We start from the raw sequence: 24608 nt of genomic DNA on the forward strand, positions 1-24608 counted from the left end.
TCTGTAAAACATTTGGTTACCGGGAGATTCTGACACATTGAGTCAAGTGATTGCCAAACAGCTTTATTTTTGCTCTCATACTCTATCAGAAGACCTTGTGATCATTCTGGGATGATGAAGAGAAACAGAAGGAATGAGGACCAAAAATGAAGCTGTCTCTTAATCCTCCAGCCATTTCTTACTTTATTTTGAAATATGCTGGTAAAGAGATGCAAATGGATCCCTTTAGGAAAGGCTAGAGTGATTGTGGCAGATAATATAAGGAGGTGGAAAGGGATATTCAAAACATACCTGTTCAGTTTATGTTTCCTGTGCTTTTCAAAAGGACAGAAAAAAATCCTTTGAAAGAGGGTAGAGCATTCAAACGTGGTCAGTGGTCATACATTTTATTATCAAACTTGGATGTCTAAGGCAGTGTAGAAACCCATGGACTGGAAGAGGAGGGGATCAAGATCTCCTTTTCTATGCAGCAAAACTCCCCTCCTTGTCTTCACTCCAGATCACCACCAGAGCAGCCAGGAATCCTCACTGTGTCAAGACAAAGACCCACGAAAACCAACTGTGTTACATTTAATACTCATTTAAAATGTAAAGAATGGCATTGCTGTTATCTTAATGTTCTTTATTTTAAAATTGGGATTTGGAGTATAAAAATTATCTCTCCTCTCTACTTATCCATCTGTTTATCTGTTTACCAATTTTCAAAGTTTCCGGTTTAACCAAACTCTCCCAAACCTAATCTGTCCATAAAATCTGACAGTACTCACCCTTAGATCTCCAATCATAGTTGTTATGAGGTGTCTAACTTACTCTACACTGCTTTGTAAATACTCCCAAGGGTTTCAAAGCTGTCCCAATGAACCAGATTAGAATTTAAGTATGTTAGAGCTGAAGAGACTTGTCTAGTTTTCAACTTTTTTCTCCCTTCTTCGCCCCCACCCCACACAATATTACATGGAATATCAATGCAACCAGTGTCTCAACAGATAAATGCACCATTGCTTTTTCTGAATCAGGAAGAAAGGACTAAAACCCTGTCCATTCAGCCTTGACATCCTCCTCCTCTTTTAGCGAGGACTTCCTTGCAGTCTAAGGCAATTCTGAGGGTACGTGGGACCCCTTGGGAAGCACTAACCTGTTTCAACCCACTCATTTTACTAATGAGGAATCAGATCCAAGGAAGAAAGCTGATTTGTGTAACATCACAGAGATGGTGACAACCAAAACCAAGACTTTGACTCAAGCGTTCTAATACTGAATCCTGGCTCTTTTTAGTATAAGGTCCTGGATGTAAAAACTGTGTTTTATTCACTTTTCGTTCACTTACTCCTCCAAATCAAGTTGTGAGTCTGACGTCAGCTACTTACTAATTAGCTGGGTGTATCTAGCAAGTCAGAGCAGGGCTCAGTGAACCATTAGAGTATCAGGGATTTAGGATTTAAGGAAACAACAAAGGTACAGGGTGATGGAATGGGAAGATTGAACCTAATGTGAGAAGATGGGCTGGTTGCAAAAATAGTCTCTCAGTACTTCTCTGAATAGTGCTAGCATCGCCTAGATTCATGCTGATGCGTTAAACTTCAAATAAAATAGTTTCTGAGATATTCTATTGCTTATTCTGAGCTACTTCTTTGTAATATGACTTAATTATCCTCTCTGAAATAATGAGAATGCCAATAACTTCAGACATACCCATATCCAAAAATAAATAGAAAACACTGTTATGTCAAGTATACATGCCTTTTGGATTATCTGCTCTTTGGGGGTTATTCTCACATTGTTTCTCCTCATTAGCACTAATGTTCAAAGACTAATGGTGGAATTAGCTGAAGGGAGATCATCACATGTCAAAATAAATTCTTTCCATCTTTTGTAACAAAAAGCACACTTGAATGTTAACTTATTGAAAAGTAGGAATCATAGAAAGCTGCAATTACATTTCACCAAAAAAAGGAATGTAAATACTCACGTTTTGCATATCTAAGTCCAAGTGCTTTAAAAAAAATCATACATAAATATATTTTAAAAATTCAATTTTAAACATAGCAATATAAATTTTTTGCTGCAAATAATTGTTTTTATCTAACCTTTTCGTGTGTCATAATTGTAAATGTTTTGCGTTCACCATGGCAACATTTAGAAATCAACTTGGATTATTACTATCAGGGCCATGTGTTTGGATTTTGAAGAAGAGTTCTGACTTCTAGGGCAGTCCTAATTGCTGATGTCCTGTCCTGTTACTAGAGCATGTGTTCCATGAATTTTCATAATTTTTTGATAGGGAAAATATTCACTAAGATCCCAGTTAAGCTGTTCAGATAATAGGTCACCATTCCTGTTTTTCCACCTTGGAAGTCCACTCAAACAGAGTTTCTTCCAAAGCTCAGATGCTTCCCCTCAGGACAGGGAGGGGGCAACCTGAACATTCCAATCTGTGTGGGGGGAATATGGGGCATTCATTTCAATCTGTAATAACCTCAAAGACTCAGAAGAGCAGACTCAGAGACATTTTCAAACCAAAGTTTGCCCTTGTCCAAAGGTAAGTTGTCAGTACAGCTTTGGTCTTTCACTGACCCAAATCCCTGGGATGGTGCTAGAAATCATTTGGGTCCCCCTAGGGGACGCTTATTAGTGCTTTCCTCCCTCCCCTCTCTTACTTAAGTTGCATACAAATGCTGTAGATTCCAGACTCTGGTGTGATGAATGTAGTACAGATGGAAAACATAAGAGAGGTCAGAGCTGGTTGCCATTGGACTAAGGCTGTCCTATTCTCATGCAAGCGAAAAAGATGACTCAGAAAAATACAAAACTTTTGTTCATGCGGAACAAATGTTAAACTAACAAAACTTCTTTAATAAATAACAGAACTTAGTGGTAAGAGTCTCATCCAGCAGTTCACATGACTTTAAATACTGTTCGGCCACCCACATCATAAGCAATATCAGTAGATGTGAAAAATTGTGGCATCTGTTTTTCTTAATAAGTGTGTGTGTTTGTGTGTGTGTGTGTGTGTATGTCACTGTCTTTAGTCCATTTAGAAACTAACAAGTATACATTTACTATAAGTAAATGAATTAAAATATATTATTTTTATTATTGTTTAAATGTATTTATTTGTATACTCCATCTGACAATGTGGTGGGAATCAGCAATTCCAAAATTTAAATGGTTACTTGATATGGAGTATTTTTCAGTTGTTTTAAATGTGATTTGGCCTTGATGTTTACCATGTACTGGCAATGTCACTGGCTGGGATCCTGGTGAATAAACAGTTACTTCCTCCATGAGTTAGACATCCTCAAAGGTGCTCTAACTGCTATGGAATCTTCAAGTACCTACTTGAAAACCTTTCACAAGTGTTCTCATGATCAAAAAGCCTTAGGACCCCATAAACAGGATTTGTCTTGGACTGTGGCTATGCAGCTGGCTGCACAGCTGGGAAACAGGATGAAACAACAGTCAATCAATTCATTTTGGCCATTTCCATGATTATCAGTAATTGCTCCAGCTGCACGGATGTGCGGTGATCAATATTCATCGTAAAGATGGCAAAAATGAACAGCATGGATGCCCCTTTGTCTTTTCATTTTACACACGTTGACCTGGCCACATAATAATTCATTCAACTGACAGCACCTAGCTTCTAATACTCCCATTGCAGAGTGCCACCATAGAAATGGCTGTTAAAAACAAAGCAAAACAAAATCCTCCAGCAATCAAGTGCCTTAATTAGTGCAAAGAATAGTTTGGGGGTGAATAGTTAGATGGAGAGGATGGCAAAATGCCAGTGTTCCCACATCTGCAGTATCTAGATGCTCAAAGTTATATCCTAGCAGGGTCAGTTGCCCTTGAATTTACCCAAAAAGGGAAAGTTGGAACTCTAAGAGGATAACTAAGAAAGTAAGCTCCAGTGGGGATCCCAAGGAGCCCCAAACACTATAGGACAGTAAGAGATGCCACTTTGCCTTTATCCTTGGCTTTAGTCAAGCTACACTCCTGAGAAACCACTGTCCCCTTTCTGTGTTCCTTTTGTCCATACTGAACATGTTCTGCAGAGTTGACCCTGTGGAGTCTATGTGAGATGCCAGCCTCTAAAATTTGGAAGTCTACTGAGTCCATTGCCAGACCACTCAGAGATTTTAGATTTTTTTTTTTTTTTTTTTGGTTCAAAAGGAAGAAAAACTCCTCCTTGGCATCCTTGAAATCTGCCTTGAAACTTGAGCACACTTTTATCCTCCCTTTGAGAAAACCAGCAGGTTCTTTAAACACAACTCCTTGTCTCTTATTTAAGAACTCTTCAGCATGTTGAATGGAAGACTGAATTTCTAATAGAAGATTTTTAAAAGTTAGATGAATGAGAGAATAAATGATTGATAGCCATGAGTAGAACAAAGGGTGTGTCTCTCTATAAGAAGAAATACAACAAAATATTCCTTTTGAAAATAAAACATGGATTTCAGTTAAAGGTTCTGCCAAGCTAATTTTCTTCTAAACTGTCTTCAGTTTCCAACATTCAGCTGCTAATATGCTTTTTTCCCCTCTAACTAAACAGAGACCCCCATCAGCATTAGGATTGGGTTTTAACTTTGACCTGGACTTAGTATATGTTCTAGAACAATCACTTTATCACCCTAGGCTTCAGTTATTTCATTCATAACAAAGGTTAAGTTTGGTCTTCTCCAGATGCTGGAAGTTCTTGACCAAAACTCACTTATAAGGTGGGGGAGAGTAATTCATTCTGTGCTGAGAGCTCTTGGGACATGACTCTTTCCTGCTCCCTCTCTCCTCTTCATCATGGAAATTTTCTTCTACCTTAGAATGGAGGCTGTTTAACCCCAAGTATCCTCTGCAAATGATTGTCCAATTCAGTTTAATAAGGATCCGCTGATTATAGGAGAAATGCGTAATATTCATCCTCATTATTACATAAAAATTTCTTACAACTTGCTTTCACATACATTATCAGGTTTTGATTCTTACAGAACCTTATAACCTAGCTTATTAGATAATGCCCTGTGATTCTTGCCCTGAGTTTTCAGACTTTCAGTGACAAGGCTGGCCCAGGTGCTGCCTGTTGCATTTTTCTTAGGTTAGTGTTTTCAGAAGAGCTAGTGTCTAGCTCCAGTCAAAAACTAAAAGAGAAGCAGTACAGCCCAAGCCAAGGGCAGAGGGCACCGGGGGTTAGAGCCGGGAAAGCAACTGAATTCTAGCCCCAGCACCACTTGGGAATCCTTGGAGTCCATGTCACTCCAGCTGGGGCAATAAAGGGAAAATCAGGGAGTTCCAGCTAGGTGTGCCCGGTTAAGAAAAGATCTTTTGGTTGGAAAAATCTCATTACTATTAATTGGGGGTGAGGTGGGATGGCGCTTACTCTGTGTGAAACATAATGTTAAGGATTTCATCTACTGTACCTCATTTAATTTTTCAGATAAGTTTCTGATGTGCTCATTAATATTTCCATTTTACATATAGGGAAACTGAGATTCAGAGAATTTAGATTACTTGACAAAAGCCACATTGCTAATGAGTGATGGATCTAGGGTTCAAACTTGTGTGTGACTGATTCCAAAGTCAGTGTTCTTCATGATCACCCAATACTGCCTACTAAGAAACTGAATGGCACACACAGGCACGTGTGCACACACACACACGCACACAAATGCATGACACAGAAAAATGTGTGCATTATTATTTTCTTAGCATAAAAGTAAATAAATGCTTGATCAAGAAATGGATTGCATAGATGCATGTAAGTGACAGTGTTCCTACGGGTGATTGGGTCCCACACTAGTTCCAAAGTGTCTGAACCAACTTTTATGAACAAGAACCTGGCCTCCAGCTGCCAATGAGTCATTCCAGGTCAGCTTTGCTGACAAAATAAAAAAACTTCGGATTAGCTGCCAATGTCAAGTTTCCTCCCTGGGTTATTTTTTTCACACTCTTTCCTCCCTGTACAAATACAGACGTGAGAAATACATTTAGTCCATTTTTGAAAATGACCGCCATGCGTAGAAACCAGCATAATGTAGAATGACGGTCATAACGTGAAAAGTGTCACTTTGAGAGGGTTGCTTGCAGTTGGTAACAGATTTTACTTACAACCAGGTGACTTCATTCAAATAGATGCTCCTTTTACAAAGAAGGCTCCCTACCTATTCAGTAGAAAAGGTAATTTTCTTTAGAACAGTACTTCTGCACAAATACTATCATCACACATATCCCCAGCCCAAGAGTTGATTACTCAGCTAACTAAAGAAGAGCAATCAGAGTGCCTGTAACAGTTTACGCATTGCACTGAAATTCCCTTAGAATAGATTTCCTACACTGAACAGTTATAAGCTGTAGACTGGCCAGAAACATACCTATCTTTCTGTCTTGTGACATGACTACCATTTCTTCTCTTTAAGAACAAAGCTTAGTTTCATTTGGAAGTTATTACCCCTTAGATGACCAACCGAATCCTGCCCCAAGATGCCTACCTAATATTTACTTTGCCTTTGAAGCATAATAGTTAAAGTTATTTCCCCATCTGCATGATTTTTTTTAAACTTCTTAAACTCTGTCCAGTTACGACAGAGACCAAGATTCCACAATGTAAATGTGCCTCATTAATCAACTCTATTATTTGGGAGAGTAATGAATATTTTACTATTTGACATCTGGTAGTGATTTACAGTAACAGAAACAGGAATTCCTAGTTTACAAAAGTGCACATGTATAATTTGATTTCTTTTGGAATATATATATATATATATATATATATATATATATATATATATATATATATCCCCTGCTGCTTTTCTTGGCCAAAAAAAAAAAAAAAATGGTGGGAGCAGGGGAGCTATCTGGGTGGGGTTAGACTGTAAACTCCATGTAGATTTATAACTAACTAACCAGCTTAGAGCAAAATGTTGTGTGAGCTATGTAATGTGTAAAATCTGGTGTTTATGTAGCTCTCGGGCTGGCTCGATACCAGTTACTAGTGAGTGATATCTAAACATAAAATAATTTCTACATAAACTGTGGGTTTGTAAAAATGTAAGCACTTTATTTTTGTGTAGTCTGAAAGAAGGTATTCTTTGAAATAGATTATTAGTGTAGGGCATGATTCCACCCACTGTACTTTTGTGAGTTTTTTCTTTTTTTTCTTTCTTGGAAGACTGATTAGGGACTTGGGTCTTTCCCAAAAGCCAACATGTACTTATAAAAATCTTGATATGCGATACAGTGACTAAAATGAAGTTTATGATTTACTTCAGGTTGGCTTTGCTACTGTGCGGTGAGAGCTTTCAATGAATATACGATCATTAGGAATGTGTAGCCTCCGACTAAGCCATTAGCATCCAGGCGGGCTTCTTGGTGGGATCACCTTACAAACAACACTGATGCTATGTTAATGATTAAATATAGATGAAAAAAAAATGACTCGGCTGGAGATGGAAAGAAAAATGAGATTAGAAAAGATTTTCAAATCATGGGAATTAAGCCTTAATGGGTGGTTGTTTAGATTTCAGAAATGCAATACTGGCTTCTACAGTGGGCTATGGAATTAGGTATTTATCCCTTTTAACAAATTCCACGTGTAATGAATGGACATGTCAGCGGTGCAGTTATGACGCTCTTATGAAGAGCACTTTCAAGACTCCCTTGCATATTCAGACCTCTTCACAATCCTCTTGCCAGTCACTTCTGGTTATTCAAAGATATCTTTGATAGCCAGAGAAAGGCCAGATGAAACCCGAAGGCAAAAGTAGGGATGGGTGGCTGAGTGGTGGTGGTGAAAAAAGTTGCCACCCAGAGATGACCCAGGATTTGAGTCTAAATCCAGTGGTTTTTCTCTAGTTCTTATTCCCATCCTACTAAAGGAAGTCCAAGCTGGCATAACACTTTAGGGTGGTTAGTGTTCTAGAGGGAGAATGGTTTCCTGCTATATCAGTTGTGACTCTTTTCTGTTGCAAATGACAGAATCCCATCTACAAAATGGCTTAAGAAAAGAAAGACAGTATATTATCTCATCAAATGCAAATTCTAGGTGTATAGCTGGACTAAGGTGTCATGGGATTTGGAGTTCACACATTTTCATCGTGGATCAGTTTCTTGCCATCCATTCCCTCTGTCTTCCTCTGGGTTGGCTTTATCTTCAAGCTTCACATAAAGATTCTCAGGCTCACATGCAATATGTGCCTTAGACTCAGGCAAGCTGGGATCCTGTCCTGCGCGCATGCTTTTGTGGACCTATATATCACAGACACAAGAAATCTTAACTTCATTAAAGGCACAGAGATGCTTCTGTCACTTGTAGCTCTTAACTTAGCTCTGCCACAGTGCAACCTATAACCTAAACTTCTGCTCTTGTGACTAATTCTCTTTTCTTCTCTTCAAGGAAATGCTTCCTCCCATCCCCTCAAAACTATTAGCGGTTGCTTCCAAAGGCTGTGAGGTGTGTAAGTTGCCAGGGGGCTGCTGGCACAGGAAGTGGACAATGCCTTGGAGGGCAGGGACTATTTGAACAGCGGAAGGACTTGGTAAGAGAAAAGAAAAAATTCATTAACGTGTCAAATCCCCTCGGCAGGAATGCAATAGTTTCTCCCATTAAGAGGTATCCTTTTCAAGTGGTGCTGAGTGTCCATTTTCTTGTTTCTCTTTGTATCCCAATCCATGGTTCCAGAAGAATACATGAGTTACAGTATTTATGATAGTTGGACATAATGACTGACAAATATTTTTGCAATATTAAGCAATTCAATTATTCTTAAATTTGTACCTACTTAGGTTGAGATAAAACATGAATAAAGCATGATATAAACTCTTTACATTGGCAACTGGAAGGACATTGAATGCTAGAACAGTAAATCATTTTATTTTTATAAAAATATTTAATAAGATTTAATTATTTCAAAATTAGTTAAAAGTTAGCTTCATTTAAATACACCCAGTGATAAATTGTGTACAAGTTAATTATAATTCATTTATTAACCCTCAGTATTGATAGATATTTTGAAATTTTAGAAAAAAAAATATTGGAGTATATAAAATACCTTTAATATATTTTGACTAAAGTATAATTTGATTACAGATACATTTTATTCTTAGCCTTTTAAATGATTGAGAATAAGTTGAAACAATATTTTATTTTCCAGTCATATAAAACCAGCAGTGCTAAATGTATTTTAAAATGTTATTATGAAAGTATGTTAGTCAAGATAGGTGGCTAGAACACATTTCATTTAACCATTTATGTTAAAGTATAACTTTAAAATATGTCTGAAGTGTTCATCTCCATTGGTGTTCTTAGCCCAGTCTCTGCAGGTGTTCAGGAAGGGTCTGCTCACACAATTAGAAAAACAAGTCCAGCAGAAGAAAAGACCCCAGAAAGGAACAGAAGAAGTTTTGTTCAAGCATAAAGTCCTGGAATTGAGTTTTATTTGTACTATTGGCTTGATGTAGTCCAATCTCTGTTACTGAATACCTGCTGATGACATGATTAATGCTGCAGTGAGAGAGTGGGTGAACCAGTAGTTTTAGAGATCTGTAAGTTTTATAGACTGAGGTAAATGTGGAAGTTTCTAACACATGATTTTAGACAAAAATAAATTTGGCTGAAAGACCATGATATAGACAATAAACTGCTTTCAGGCACCACTTGTAACTATTTATTTTCAGTTAAAGAAGGTTTCTTTTTTGTTATACAAAAGTAGAAATAGAGATTAAGAACAAAGAAACTAGAGATGTTTCCTGCATCCTAATGGTTTCATCCACAACTTTCTCTGCAGTTCATTTTCTGTCCCAACGATGGCCTGTCCTTGTGTGGACACAAAACCAAGAGCTAGATGTTTACATTATTGCACACATAATCAGATTATCTTTAAATATAAAACTGGATAATCATTTAGAAATAAAATCCTGCAAGATCTTATCTTAAATAGTACACAATTAAAACAGTTTCATAGCGGGCTTCATTGGTGGCGCAGTGGTTGAGAGTCCGCCTGCCGATGCAGGGGACACGAGTTCGTGCCCCGGTCTGGGAGGATCCCACGAGCCACAGAGCGGCTGGGTCCGTGAGCCATGGCCGCTGGGCCTGCGCGTCCAGAGCCTGTGCTCCGCAACGGGAGGGGCCGCAACAGTGAGAGGCCCGCGTACCACAAAAAAAAAACCCCAAAAAACAAAACAGTTTCATAGGACCCCAAATCAAGTAGAAAATTACTAATAATGATAATAGCATATTATATTTTTGCAGTTTCATATATTTTTGTCAAGATGCCCTTATATCCATCATCTCATTTGATGACTAATTTGGACAGTGTGGTCAACCACACTGACTCATTTTCCTTTTCAATTAAAAGATAATGTCCAAAGCAAGATGGTGGGGGGTTTCCTTAGTTTGCTCTACAGTATGGTAGTTTTTACCTTTGTGAATGTTTGTAAATGTTTTGATCAGTGTAATATACACAGATATATGGAAAGAGTTGAAGTAGTTTTAGCAACAATGTTATGTTATTTTTCTCAGATATATAGATATAGATATAGATATAAAACAAGCCATACCCTTCTTCAATTAAGAGATAAATATTAGTATACCTAAACAAACATGCTAAGCCATAAATAAAGGGAAATAATAGTTTCCCTACTAAACCAAGGTTTCTTAATTTTATATTCCAAGAAGAAATCATTTCCATTACACAGAATTGGTAAGAAATTGATCAAAATTGAAACAAAAATGATCATTTTGATTCATGACATCAAAATGACTGCTTGTTTTAAGTCTTTCTTGGTCCTCTCTAGTGTCCCTGAAGAATAACTAGATGAAAGTTCCAAAGAGCTTTGAAAGAACAACTTACTAGAGGTTGCCAGTATTGAATGCCACCAATGATTTGCCATCACCATGACTAACATCAGTCATCAAGAGAAATAAACAAATTGAGCTCTTTGGCTTCCAAATCTCCCAAGGGACATAGTTACACCCAATAAGCAGAGGTGGTTATAACACTAATATAACTGGGTCATATGGATATTTTCTCCTTTAGATGGAAATCAGCTTCTACATTTATAAAAGCTTGCTTCTTTGAAGGACAATGGATTCATTCATTCATTTATTCATTCTCACTAGAAATCTTTATAGAGCAGCATCCCCTTCATTGAAGACTACCTTTTCTCAAGTAAGTCATACAGTCTAAAGCTAGATCAAGAGAGAGCCATTCCGTCCTTTAGGCATCTTACTTGCCCTTATCCAAAACCTTAGCCTTGAGAAGAAAGCAAAGACTGGCTGAGGCATAATGTTCTGCTGAAGATGAAACTGACTTGAGGGGTTTTAGTTCATACCACTCTCATACAGGCTTTTATCAACTCCTCTTCCACCTCCCTTTTGATCATTCCAAAAAGAGTGTTCTGGGGATGCTTCCAAATCTCACACTGAGGACGTACTGTCAACCACCTTGTCCTACTATGCAGTTAGCCAACTACCAACATGATTTTTGGGTGAAAGGAAATTTTTTAAATTAATTTTTATTGGAGTATAGTTTATTTACAATGTTGTGTTAGTTTCTGCTGTACAGCAAAGTGAATCAATTATACATATACATATATCCACTCTTTTTTTGCATTCTTTTCCCATATTGGTAATTACAGAGTACTGAGTGGAGTTCCCTGTGCTATACAATAGGTTCTTTTTTATTATTATTATTGGTGTTTAATTGCTTTACAGTGTTGTGTTAGTTTCTGATGCACAACGAAGTGAATCAGCCATATGCATACACACATCCCCTCCCTCTTGGATCCCCCTCATCCCACCCAACTAGGTCATCACAGAGCAATGAGCAGAGCTCCCTGTGCTATACAGTAGGTTCCCACTAGCTGTCTATTTTCCATGTGGTAGTGGATTTATGTCAAATCTAATCTCCCAGTTCATCCCACCCTCCCCCCCTACCATGTCCACAGGTCCACTCTTTACATCTGCCTTTTTATTCCTGCTCTGCAATTCATCTGTGACATTTTTCTAGATTCCACATATATTTGCTAATATATGATATTTGTTTTTCTCTTTCTGCCTTACTGTACTCTGTATGACAGACTCCAGGTCTATCCACATCTCTACAAGTGACCCAATTTCATTCCTTTTTATGGCTGAGTAATATTCCATTATATATATGTACCACATCTTCTTTGTCCATTCATCTATCCATGGATATTTAGGTTGTTTCCACGTCCTGGCTATTGTAAATAGTGCTCTGATGAACACTGGGGTACATGTGTCTTTTTGAATTATGGTTTTCTCAGAGTATATGCCCAGTAGTGGGATTGTTGGGTCATATGGTAAAAGAAAATTACAGACCAATATCACTGATGAACATAGATGCAAAAATCCTCAACAAAATACTAGCAAACAGAACCCAACAACACATTTAAAAGATCATACAATATGATCAAGTGGGATTTATCCCAGGGATGCAAGGATTCTTCAATATATGCAAAACAATCAATTTGATACACCATATTAACAAATAAAATAATAAAAACCATATGATCATCTCAATAGATGCAGAAAAAGCTTTTGACAAAATTCAACACAAAATTATGATAAAAACTCTCCAGAAAGTGGGCATCAACATAATAAAGGCCATATATGACAGACTCACAGAAAACATCATTCTTAATGGTGAAAAACTGAAAACGTTTCCTCTAAGATCAGGAACAAGACAAGGATGTCCACTCTTGAGACTATTACTCAACATAGTATTGGAAGTCCTAGCCATGCAATCAAAGATGAAAAAGAAATAAAAGGAGCACAAATTAGAAAAGAAGTAAAATTGTCACTGTTTGCAGATGACATGGTACTATACATAGGAAATCCTAAAGATGCCACCAGAATACTACTAGAACTAATCAGTGAATTTGGTAAGGTTGCAGAATACAAAATTAATGCACAGAAATTGTCTGCATTCTTATACACTAACAATGAAAGATCAGAAAGAGAAATTAAGGAAACAATCCCATTTACCATTGCAACAAAAAGAATAAAATACCTAGGAATAAACCTACCTAAGGATGCAAAAGAACTATTCTCAGAAAACTATAAAATATGGATGAAAGAAGTCAAAGATGACATAAACAAATGGAGAGATATACCATGCTCTTGGGTTGGAAGAATAAATATTGTGAAAATGACTATATACTACCCAAAGCAATCTACAGGTTCAAAGCAATCCATATCAAATTGCCAATGACATTTTTCACAGAATTAGAAAAAATATTATACAATTTGTATGGAAACACAAAAAACCTTGAAGAGCCAAAGCAATCTTGAGAAAGAAAAATGGAGCTGGAGGAATCAGACTCCCTGACTTCAGACTATACTACAAAGCTACTGTAATCAAAACAGCATTGTACTAGCACAAAAACAGAAATATAGATCAATGGTACAGGATAGAAAGCCCAGAGATAAACCCACACACCTTTTGTCACCTAATCTATGACAAAGAAGGCAAAAATATATAATGGAGAAAAGACAGTCTCTTCAATTAATGGTGCTGTGAAAACTGTGCAACTACATGTAAAAGAATGAAATTAGAGCAATCCCTAAACCATACACAAAAATAAACTCAGAATGGATTAAAGACCTAAATGTAAGACTGGACACTATAAAACTCCTAGAGGAAAACATAGGAAAAACACTCTTTGATATAAATCACAGACTACACACTATGAGATTAGAAATCAATTACAGGAAAACAAAACTGTAAAAAACACAAACACATGGAGGCTAAACAGTGCACTGCTAAATAACCAAGAGATCACTGAAGAAATTAAAGAAGAAATTAAAAAAAAATACCTAGAAACTAATGACAATGAAAACACAACAATCCAAAACCTATGAGATACAGCAAAAGCAGTTCTAAGAGGGAAGTTTATAGCAGCTCAAACTCACCTCAAGAAACAAGAAAAATCTCAAATAAACAATCTAACATTACACCTAAAGCAACTAGGAAAAGAAGAACAAAGAAAACCCAAAGTTAGTAGAAGGAAAGAAATCATAAAGATCAGAGCAGAAACAAATGAAATAGAAACGAAGAAAACAATACCAAAGATCAATAAAACTAAAAGTTGGTTCTTTGAGAAGATAAACAAAATTGATAAACCTTTAGCCAGACTCATCAAGAAAAAAATGGGAGAGGACTCAAATCAATAAAATTAGAAATGAAAAAGGAGAGATTACAACTGACACCACAGAAATACAAAGGATCATAAGGGACTACTATGAGCAACTCTAGGCCAATAAAATAGAAAACCTGGAAGAAATGGACAAATTCTTGGAAAGGTACAACTTTCCAAGACTTAACCAGGAAGAATTAGAAAATATAAACATAACAATCACAGGTAATGAAATTGAAATTGTAATTAAAATTCTTCCAACAAACAAAAGTCCAGGACCAGATGGCTTCACAGGTAGTCAAACATCAAACATTTGGTGGTCTTCTCTATCAAACATACAAAGAAGAACTAACACCTATCCTTCTCAAACTCTTCCAAAAAATTGTAGAGGGAGGAAAACTCCCAAACTCAATCTATGAGGCCACCATCACCCTGATACCAAAACCATACAATAGGTCCTTATTAGTTATCTGTTTTATATATAGTAGTTTGTATATGTCAATCCCAATCTCCCAAAGAAATATTTTTTAAAAAATTGTCCTTAAGGTTCAAATGTCTTTTACTGTTTAAAGTAAAATATTATATTTAATATGTTAAAAACTCAATGAAGATAAGCTCTTTAGCCAATTTATTTTTTATTAACTTTCTTGATCTGTTATGTTTTCTGCTGGTTAAGGAAACAGAGCTTCTCTGGTAGCCCTCAATTTTTTGATATAATTGCTATAAAGGTAAGTACCAGAATGATTACCTATTGCATACCCAACACTCTGCTTGAACCAGATATGGAAGTTTGTCATTTTATTCTGTAATGGAAACTAAGTGTTCATTATTAAACCTCAAAAGTGTTTATTAGGGCTTCCCTGGTGGTGCAGTGGTTGAGAGTCTGCCTGCCGATGCAGGGGACGCGGGTTCGTGCCCCGGTCCAGGAGGATCCCACGTGCCGCGGAGCTGCTGTGCCAGTGGGCTGTGGCTGCTGGGCCTGCGCGTCCGGAGCCTGTTGCTCCGCAACGAGAGAGGCCGCGGTGGTGGGCAGGCCCGCGTACCGCAAAATAAATAAATAAATAAATAAATAAATAAATAAATAAAGTAGGTGACCTCACACCAAGGTACTTCATTTCTCAGGTCTTTCTGAGCTACTTTCTTCACAGCTTACTGCCAGCCTCCTGCACTCCCGTGTCTGGAAGCGTGGACTATTTGGGATGCGTGTGGGCTCCAGGCTCATCACAACAGAAGCTAATAGACACTGACTGGCTGAGCACCTGCCTGAGAGCTGGGGCAGCCCGGATAGATTGTCCTGAAGGGTGGATGCTGTCAGTTTGCCAGGGTTTCCCTGAAGCACTTCCAAGACGCTTCTAGTGTGTGTAAAGATGACCTTCTTCCATCAAGAAAATTTTAGAGTGAAATTCCCCCATTAATTACTTCAATTTATCTCACAATGTAAGAATGGGATGGTGCTGAGTCAATGTTCACCAACTACAGTCTCCCAGTTATATCACAAAAGCCTCCGGCACTTTGTCTTGTCCACAACAGCTCTTCAATAAATGACCGCTGCCATCCTTATTGTTATGGGAGGAGGAGACACACAGTCGGATGTTTTCACTGGTTCCAGGGAATTGGGTGAGTACCGACTCACAAAAAGTGGGTGGAATGGGGGAAAAAGGGTAATCTATTTTGGCTTCAATAAATTCCTATTTGTATGCTAGACCTAGGTTTATTTTTGTGGTCTCCATCTTTCTTCATTCCAGACAATCCCTTTGCCCCTCACCCCTACATCCATTCCATAACACACACACACACACACACACACACAAACACACACACACTCACACACACATACACACCTACCACCACAACCAACAACCACCTACCTGGCTAAACTCCATCAGCTTCTACCTCATGTATCCCCCTTAACTATCCTTGCAGCCAGAACATGTCCCTTGGACCCAAAGTTGCACGTATCCCCAAGGGTTGCACAACCTCACCCTTGCACACTCTGTCTGGTAATCCCACTGACCCATGCACACCAGAATGACACAGAGCAAGTTTAGATCAATGTACTAGATCTTCAACCAGATATACACAATTTTGTTGAAAACAAAAACCCTTTCTTTAGTATCAGTAGACACATAACTAGGGAATTGTTTTCTCAGGAGTGTGAACCTCTGACCTATTTAGGCAGGAGGTAAGTAAACAGATGATGAAAGAAAAGTCTGCCTGCCTCTCCAGGCCTGGGGGATAGCCCCAGAGCTAGAAGCTTCTTTGAGGAGCAGAAGATCTGTGTGTGCAGGAGGTGGGGGAGGGGAAGTGGGAACGTTGGGGGTGGGGGCTTTCTCTACTGTACTTAGTGCTGGAGTCCCGGCATTGGCTTTGACTTTGTTCTGGAGCTTTGGGTCCAATTCATCTTAGCTTCCATCAGCTGTGGATCAATTTCTAAATTGTTCTGGGAAAGTCACATAATGAAAACTTGTCAGTGAAGAAAAATGAGTAGCGTCTGTGGTAGCCTGACTCATGACCAGTTACTAGTGAGGGTTTAATGTTCACTGGGTCTCCCTTAGTGGAATATTATATACGCCACCTTCCTAATGTGCATGGTGGTGTGAATTAGCTTTTTGAAACTGCAGGAGAGCCTATAATTTAGGGACTCAGGGCCATAACCGCAGCAAAGGAAAGGATTAAGGTCAAAAGTAGAATCGTTCAAAAATACCATTGGAAGCATTTTTACCTAGTGTGAAGCTTTTGCCAAAAGAAAGAGCAGGCAGTATGCTCTTCATGCCTCCTTAGGGAATGTTAAATTCAGAAGTACGGTTTTGGATTTGTCGATATGATACATAAAACCCAATATTCTACGGCTGTAATTAAATCACTTTAAAATCTCAATCTAAAACACAATAACACTTTCTTCAAATAACGTTGCTCTGTGCAAAGGATATGAACACTTCAAGGACAGATATTTGGAAGTTCTGAGTTTGAGATCATTGGTAAGTTCTGCTGGTAGATAGGTAAATTTTTTAAAGGTGCAATTCCATTGTATGTAAATGAAGTTATTTCTAACTCCTAAATAGGTGACTAGAAAATGTTGAAGGAGTTTATATGAACTAGGTGGCGATGTGTTCCTTGCATCTGCTCTCGTGATTACTAAAACATTATGAAAATCAAATCAGTTGTTTGCTTGTTTCCCTGATGGCAGAAACAGAAGGCAGGGCTGGAAGATCCAAGTTCCTTCTTGCGTAAGAAATAGCCATAAATCTAGGGTCTCCTACTGAAGGAGAAGAATTATTAAAAGGTTATAAATTTGATCTTAAGCTAAATAGAAAAATATATAAGATGCTCTAGGTAATGTTAGACATTGATGCCTTGGATTTCCTGATTTTTTTGGACATGGTTATGCGTAATGAATACATCATATTAAATTCACTGTTTATTGAAATTCTTATTTAGGAATTAAGCCACACTATGAATTACAGTAGCCTACTGACTGGCTATCCAGGATTCCCTCTTGCTCCTGTACGGCAAGAAAGCATTTTCTTCCACATAGAAATAAATCAGATCATACCTTTCTACTGCTCAACACCATCCAGCTTCCTTACCTTGGCCTTGTAGCACCTGATCTGGCCTCTGCCATCATCGCCAAGCTAATCTCCCATCCCCCTCCTCCTCGATCCCTGGGCTTCAGCCATCCTTGCCCTTGACTTGTCCCTAACAGATGGCAAGCTGTTCTGCATTTGCTTTTCCTCTGCCTCAAATGCTATTCTTCAAGCACTTTCTCATGCCTTCTTTTACTTCATCTAAGTCCTGGCCTGGTTGTTATTTTCTCAGAGACGTTTTACTTGACCTCCTGTAGAAAGAGCCACGCTACACCCCGCTTCACTCTCTAACAGCTTATCTGCGTTTTCTTTCTTTATAGTGCTTATCAGTACTAGACATTAAGTAATAAATGTATGTACCATTCAATATTGTCTTTATCTCCATTAGAATGTCAAGGTCTGGGAGGAGGAATGTCGAGGTCTTTTTTTTTTACTCACTGGTATGTTTTCATTACCTAGAATGGTAGTGGATCAATAGATATTTCTTGAAATCGAGAAATGTCCATAAGGGGTGGAGGAAGGAGAACTCTGAAAGAAAGAGGTACATGCAGAAATAGTCATAAGAAAAATCTCTTAAACATAGGGCCTCTGAAATTAACCAGATCATAATAATCATTTTAAATGCTGAAAACATGCACACACACCCACACGCACTCCCTCACACACAGATTCTTTGGACTCATCTCAGACTTAGTAATTAGGAACTTCGGAGGAAAGCCCCTGTCTTACTTTGCTCATGCTGCCATAGCAAAATGCCACAGGCTGGGTATCTTAAACAACAGACATCTACTTACTCATGTTCTGGGGGCTAGAAGTCCCTGATGAAGATGCCTGCACATTCAGTTTCTGGTGAAGGCATTCTTCCTGGCGTGCAGAAGGCTGCCTCTTAGCTGTGTGCTCACATGACCTCTCCTTTCGCCTGTGGAGAAAGAGAGATCACTGGTGTCTCTTCCTCTTCTTATATGGACAGCAGTCCTACCCTATTATGGCCCCACCCTTATGTCCTCATTTAACTTTAATTACCTCCCTAAAGACCCCATCTCCAAATACGATCACATTTTTGTGGGTTAGAGCTTCAACATATGAATTTTGAGGGGACAATGTTCAGTCCATAACACCCCCAGGCACTATATTTTTAACAACACCCAAAGTTCCTATATAATTCTGAAGGCCAGGAAAGTCAGGGAAGCAGTACTTAAGAATGAAAATGACTCTCTGGCTGTATAAAGGACCCTGCCATTCTTGGTGGTTGAATCTGTCTAATAATATGGGGACAAATCCTTAAGCAAGGATTTTGATAGTAAGCTAAGATTTTGAGCATGTTGAAAGAGAAGCTACAAGATATGGAGGAAAGTAACCAAATCCTAAGCAAGCAGTTTTTTACAATTTAAAAGTTTCTGTGGAGAATCACATTTGCTCTTTAGTCTGATGGAGACTGAACTTATTGGACAGCAGGGGCAAACGGTGGGTGAAGAGGAATGGTATTAATGCTTTCTTCCATTTTTGTCTTCAAACATGTCCTGTCAAATCTCCCTTTGCTGATCTCTATGGCAGAGCTCAGAGCTTGCTAGTAAAGTCCAGGTATTAAGGAAGCTGGTCAAGTCTAGGCCAGCTTCAAACTTGAATTGCAAATTCAATTTGGGACCTACCTCTTCATGGCCTCTGGATTTGGAGTGGGAAGGGGTTATAGTTGCCCTTCCCCTGCTTCTTGCTCTTATTTTTTAGCTCCTCAGGGTTAGAAAGAGTGGTGGAAAAGATTAAAAAGACAAAAGTAGTTTTCATTAAGTGGATGTTGTGGTCTTCCTGTGGCTATCAATGCCCCTCTGGGTGGCAATAACCTATGCACCTGCTGTCTGTTTTGGGGGAACATTAGTGAATTCTGTAAGAGACCCCTTGGGCGACATCTGTATTTCGAAGTTCTCTGCTGGAGAGATGTTCTGTTTTGATCTCTTTTGAAATCCTCTCAGCTTCCTCACTGTTTTTAGGATTCTTTTGCCCATCTTTCACAGCATCACAATGATTGATGGAAAACTCATGCAAAACGTAGGGCAAATGTTGGGAATGCAGGATGCTTCACTTACGAATTTTCTCTCTCTCTGTCTCTCATTTCCTTTTTTACCTGCTCAAATAGACAAAAATGTAAACCAGCAAATGTGCTGCTCAAATTGAAGTCCAAACAGGAAATGAGATGCCAGCCTCCATGAGTTGCAAATATTCCTCATCACCTAAGTAGTCCTCCTGAGGGCTACCATTCTTGTTTTCATCTAGGGAAAATTCTCAGGACACCCCTGTGGGCCAACCACTCATAAAACAGTCTTGGAATTCATTCTCTCCCCTGCTTTATTTAATTACATGGTTGTGGGAAGGGAGGAGGACCATGGTAGAGATGATTGGTCACATCTTCATAGGTCCATAGGCCTGGGATAGGCTTATGGAGGTAGGAAGAGTGTAATTTTTACCTTAAACCTTTAGCTGCAATTCGAAATAATGGAGGAAGTTCCATTCATATTCATTTTTGAAAACTCTAATGAGATGAATGGTTCCAAGTTTCTGCCAAAGCAAATTGTACATAATGGGTCCTGTGTCACTACATACTTCTGAAAGCTTATGATGGACCTTCTAATGACAGATTGTGTTTCTTCTTCACAGAGTAAAGAAATCCCTTTAGTAGACTGAATTTTTAAATTCATAATTACTCCTGCAAGAGTTTTCAGTTTTTTCCCCCTAATTATCCCTCCCTGTGAAATTTTTATACCACAGAAATACTGTATAACTTTTTATATAATATCTAAGATTTTGTCCACCCCTTCCTCCTAAACTGATTTTCATCCTTTTGTGGGTAATATTGGACCTATTGGGAAGACATGACATAAAGTAATAACTTTGAAACAGCAGGTTTCAGAGTATTCTTAAATATAATATTGCTTTGTAAAGTTCAAATACCATAAATTTTATTCAACATCATTGTTAAAATAATTGAAATAAGTACTCCAGGTCTGTTCTGTAATATTCTTAAAAATTGCATAACAGAGTTCACAGCTTGGAAAAAAAAAAAATCAGAAAGCTGGATCCCTTAACACAGACATTACCTGGGTGAGCTCTCTAATAGATTTTCCCCCTCAACTTCTAATTTTAGCACTCTCAAAAAATTTCCAATAACTGTAAGTTCTTACCTTCAGCAGATGGCCTCTTTATATACATTGGACTTCATTCAATTTTAACCTTTGAGGATGACGCCAGCTCTGTGTTTCTTTTGATATTTGAGCATTACCCTTTGTCAAAGACTAGTTTTCACTTAAGTCTGGAGTCTGTTATGTCAGAGTGGGACATAATGTGTGATTTTCTGCTTTCACCTTAACCGTAAATGCTAACTTCAAATTTCAATTAGAAGTAATAGTCTATAAACCACCACATAAAAATGTACAATGTTCATTCCCAATACTTAGTTTTATTCTTTCTCATTAGAGAGCCATATTGAACAATGGGGCTTTGCTTGCACATGTTAATGAAAGTGCCATGCCTGAAAAAAGCCATAAAATGGGAGCCCAAAACAAAAGACTTGAGAAATTTATATAGAGACTTTGGTTTTTATTGTAATCCCCCTGAAATAATGCTACACACAGTACATTTTAAATCTGTGCCATGACTATGGAGAGGAAAATTGGGAAATAACAAACTATTTCTTTATCCACACTCTCTCTTTAGTTCCCTGCACCCTGGTAGCTCCCAACCTCATCAGCTAAGAATTCAATTGTAATAATAATTACAATATTAGGAATTAGAATTTGGACTTTTATAGAGTAGTTATATTTTCTATAAAAAGAATTCCACAGGGATGAAATACAAAAAGCTGAATAAAAGAAAATAATAGAAAATTAAGAGTGAGGGGAAAAATGCCAGATAGTAATCTTCACATTTTATAATGGACTGCATTTAACTACAAAGAACAGAAAAGTCTAATAGCTTAAGTAAAGGAAAATCCTGGAGATGCAGCATGGTATGATGCATGGCTCAATAATGTCCTCAAGGACTCAGGTTCCTTCCAGCTCTCTGTTCAGCCATTTGTCCTCAGAGGCTATTTTCCTCATGGTTATAAAATGGCTGCTTCATTTCCAGGCATCCCAACCAGATCTATGGAAGTGAGATATGGTCAGATATTTTATTGTATTTTTTTTTTAAATCAGTCAGGAAAACTTTTTCTAGAAGACCCCCTAGCCAGCTTCTCTTTATCTCTCTCTGGCTAAATTGGTATGCATGCCTGGAACAGTGATTAGCCAAAGGAAGTAGGACGACCATGAGTGTGTTAGAAAATTTCCCTGGGGGCTGCCAATGGAGCCAACTTCCTAATGAAACCAAAGGTTGAGCAGAGGAGGATGGAAAACTAAATAACTTTAGGGAGCTGCCAGTGTAAAAAAGGCAGGTGGGGTAGGGAATAGCATTTGGATTTGAGGTCACTAGTGTCTGTTCCATATTTCTCACTATATTTAACAGAAATAAATTCCATTTTTCTTTTGAAAGATTTTGAGCTATAAAGAGTTCAACTTCTGGAGCTATTTTGTCCATTTTTATTGAAAACTATAAAGGTGCAATCTCAATTCACTTGCTAGTGAAATTCAATGCCTACTGTCAGTATCTTAGTAGAGGTTGAAGAAGTAATTTCAATTTAGTTCTTCTAGCCAAATCCAGCTATTTTGTTCCAGACCTCAAGCAAACCTCCTTGACCTCCATAACATTTTCACTGCTGATCTCTCCCCCAGCCATTTCCTTCAATCTTCTTGAAATTCTTCCTTCTCTTAGAGTTTGTGACCATTCTTTTCCATTCTCCCTGTTTTCTCTCTTTGGTTCCACTTCACCAATCGATGATCATCTCTTCCTGATATCCAAGCCTTTAGATCAGGTCCTTCTGTCTCTGTTTTTGCTCCTTTGGAAATTGAATCTACTTTCAGGATGTGAATGCTCTCCTCTATATAGCATAGCTCAGAAATAGCTACTCCTGAATTTTATATTTCCTTAGGGAAATTCTCTTAATTTCAACATAGCCAAAAACTTATCACCAAACTCTTTCTCCCCACACTAGTTGGCTCTCTGAACTAAATAGCGTCATCGTTGTGGCAGAACTCAGACTCAAAACTTTGAATCACAATTAACTAGTTTTTACATTAGCTTTTGAATTATTGAGCAAGTCCTTCTGTTTTAATGTTTTCTGTTGAGAGGTCACTCACATAGGTCTCTTAAATGAGATTGTGCATGTAAAATACTTAATAACAATGCCAGCCACAAAGTGAGAAATCAATACAAATTTTTTCCTATTGTTGTTGTTATAATTATACAGAATATCACAGTTGGATTACTGGAAAGTTCTTCTAAGTGTTCTTATTCACACTTCACATCTCCTTCTACCAACACTTGCATCATATTACCTTACTTATGATTTTTGATTCTCTAATTCCTGTCTGATTTTGCACTAACATCAACAAGGCTCTACATAATCTTATATCCCAAGGTTTTCCCATTGACTTCTCAGTGCAAATCTTTCCTTCCATAGCATCAATCAACTTTTCATTTCTTCCTTTCTTGCTCATCATGCCTCACTAACTCTACATTCAAAGTTTAGTGTAAATGGAAAGTGTTTAATCCAACTCTGTCAGTATATTGATGTGAAAACTAATCACCAGAGATTTGTCCAGGGTCAAGTGATCACTGAGCCTGGGCTCAAACCCAGATGCTTTGTGTCCTTATTCAAAGCTCTTTGTAATTCAACAAATTTATTAATTCAGCACAACAGTGCCGCTGACTCATATTAAATTCATGATCAACTAAACCTTCTGTTTACTTTTTCCATAAATGAGTGTCAATTCATTCTTACTGATGTCCTTAAACTTTTGATTCAAAATAGGGAATAATAACTTAGACTCAATAAAGTTTTTTAGTTCTTTACAGCTCAGTGTTCTGGTTAACCAAGATCACATCCTTATCACCATTCTTTATATTTTACTGCTCTTTGAACCAGAATGCTATGGTAGACAAGAGTTCTAGGCACTGAGTAAGATTCATTAACTGCCTGTCACCCGGATGTCCCTCCCAGAGCACAGGTTAAGGTGCCCCACCTTTGTTAGCCATAAATGATATAATTTTGTCTCGCTTATGTTTAAACTAAACCAGTGAATCTGGCCTCAGGTAACTTAGTGTAATTTTTATCTGACCCCAGGGTCAGAATTGTATATATTGTGGCATATAGTCACATAAGCAGTCCCAAAGACATTTTTACAATGATCCTATTTTATAAACTGGGGGGAGAGAAGAGGGGGTGAGAAACAGTAAAAACTAAAAACTTAATCTGCAAGCTAAGACTTGCTTATCCATAGCTTCATGTTCATAATGGATGCTTCAATAGCTTTGGCCTTTGGCTTCCCGAAATGATACAAAGACTAACAGTTAGGTCCCTGTTATCTGAATCTGTATGTTCCTATCAACCTTGTCATTTACATCATTGTCTTCCCATTCAAAAAAAGGGTGGTGGTCAGTTTGGCTCTCAGAGCCGGAGAAAAAGAGAGAAGGGGACATGAGGTAATGGAACTGGCAGGAAGAGCATGCATGATTTTTCTTTCAAGAAGTCTTATGTTGTAGAACATCTGGATGAATTCAGAACCTATACATGACCCTATATCAGATCCTAATACCTTCAAACAAGGCACAGGAAATATAAGCTATCCAGAATGTAGTCAATATACAATAAAGTCTGTCCAAGAGAAAATAAAAGTAGAAACAAGAGCAGGAAGACATAAATGAAACAATATCTTTATTTTCAGTTCCCTTTGTCAATGTCTACACTGCAAAATTCTTTCTCAGCGGTCTCTCATAGTCATGCATAGATGCTAA

This window comes from Phocoena phocoena, chromosome 7 (assembly GCF_963924675.1).
Source record: "Phocoena phocoena chromosome 7, mPhoPho1.1, whole genome shotgun sequence".
In the NCBI taxonomy this organism is placed as follows: domain Eukaryota; kingdom Metazoa; phylum Chordata; class Mammalia; order Artiodactyla; family Phocoenidae; genus Phocoena; species Phocoena phocoena.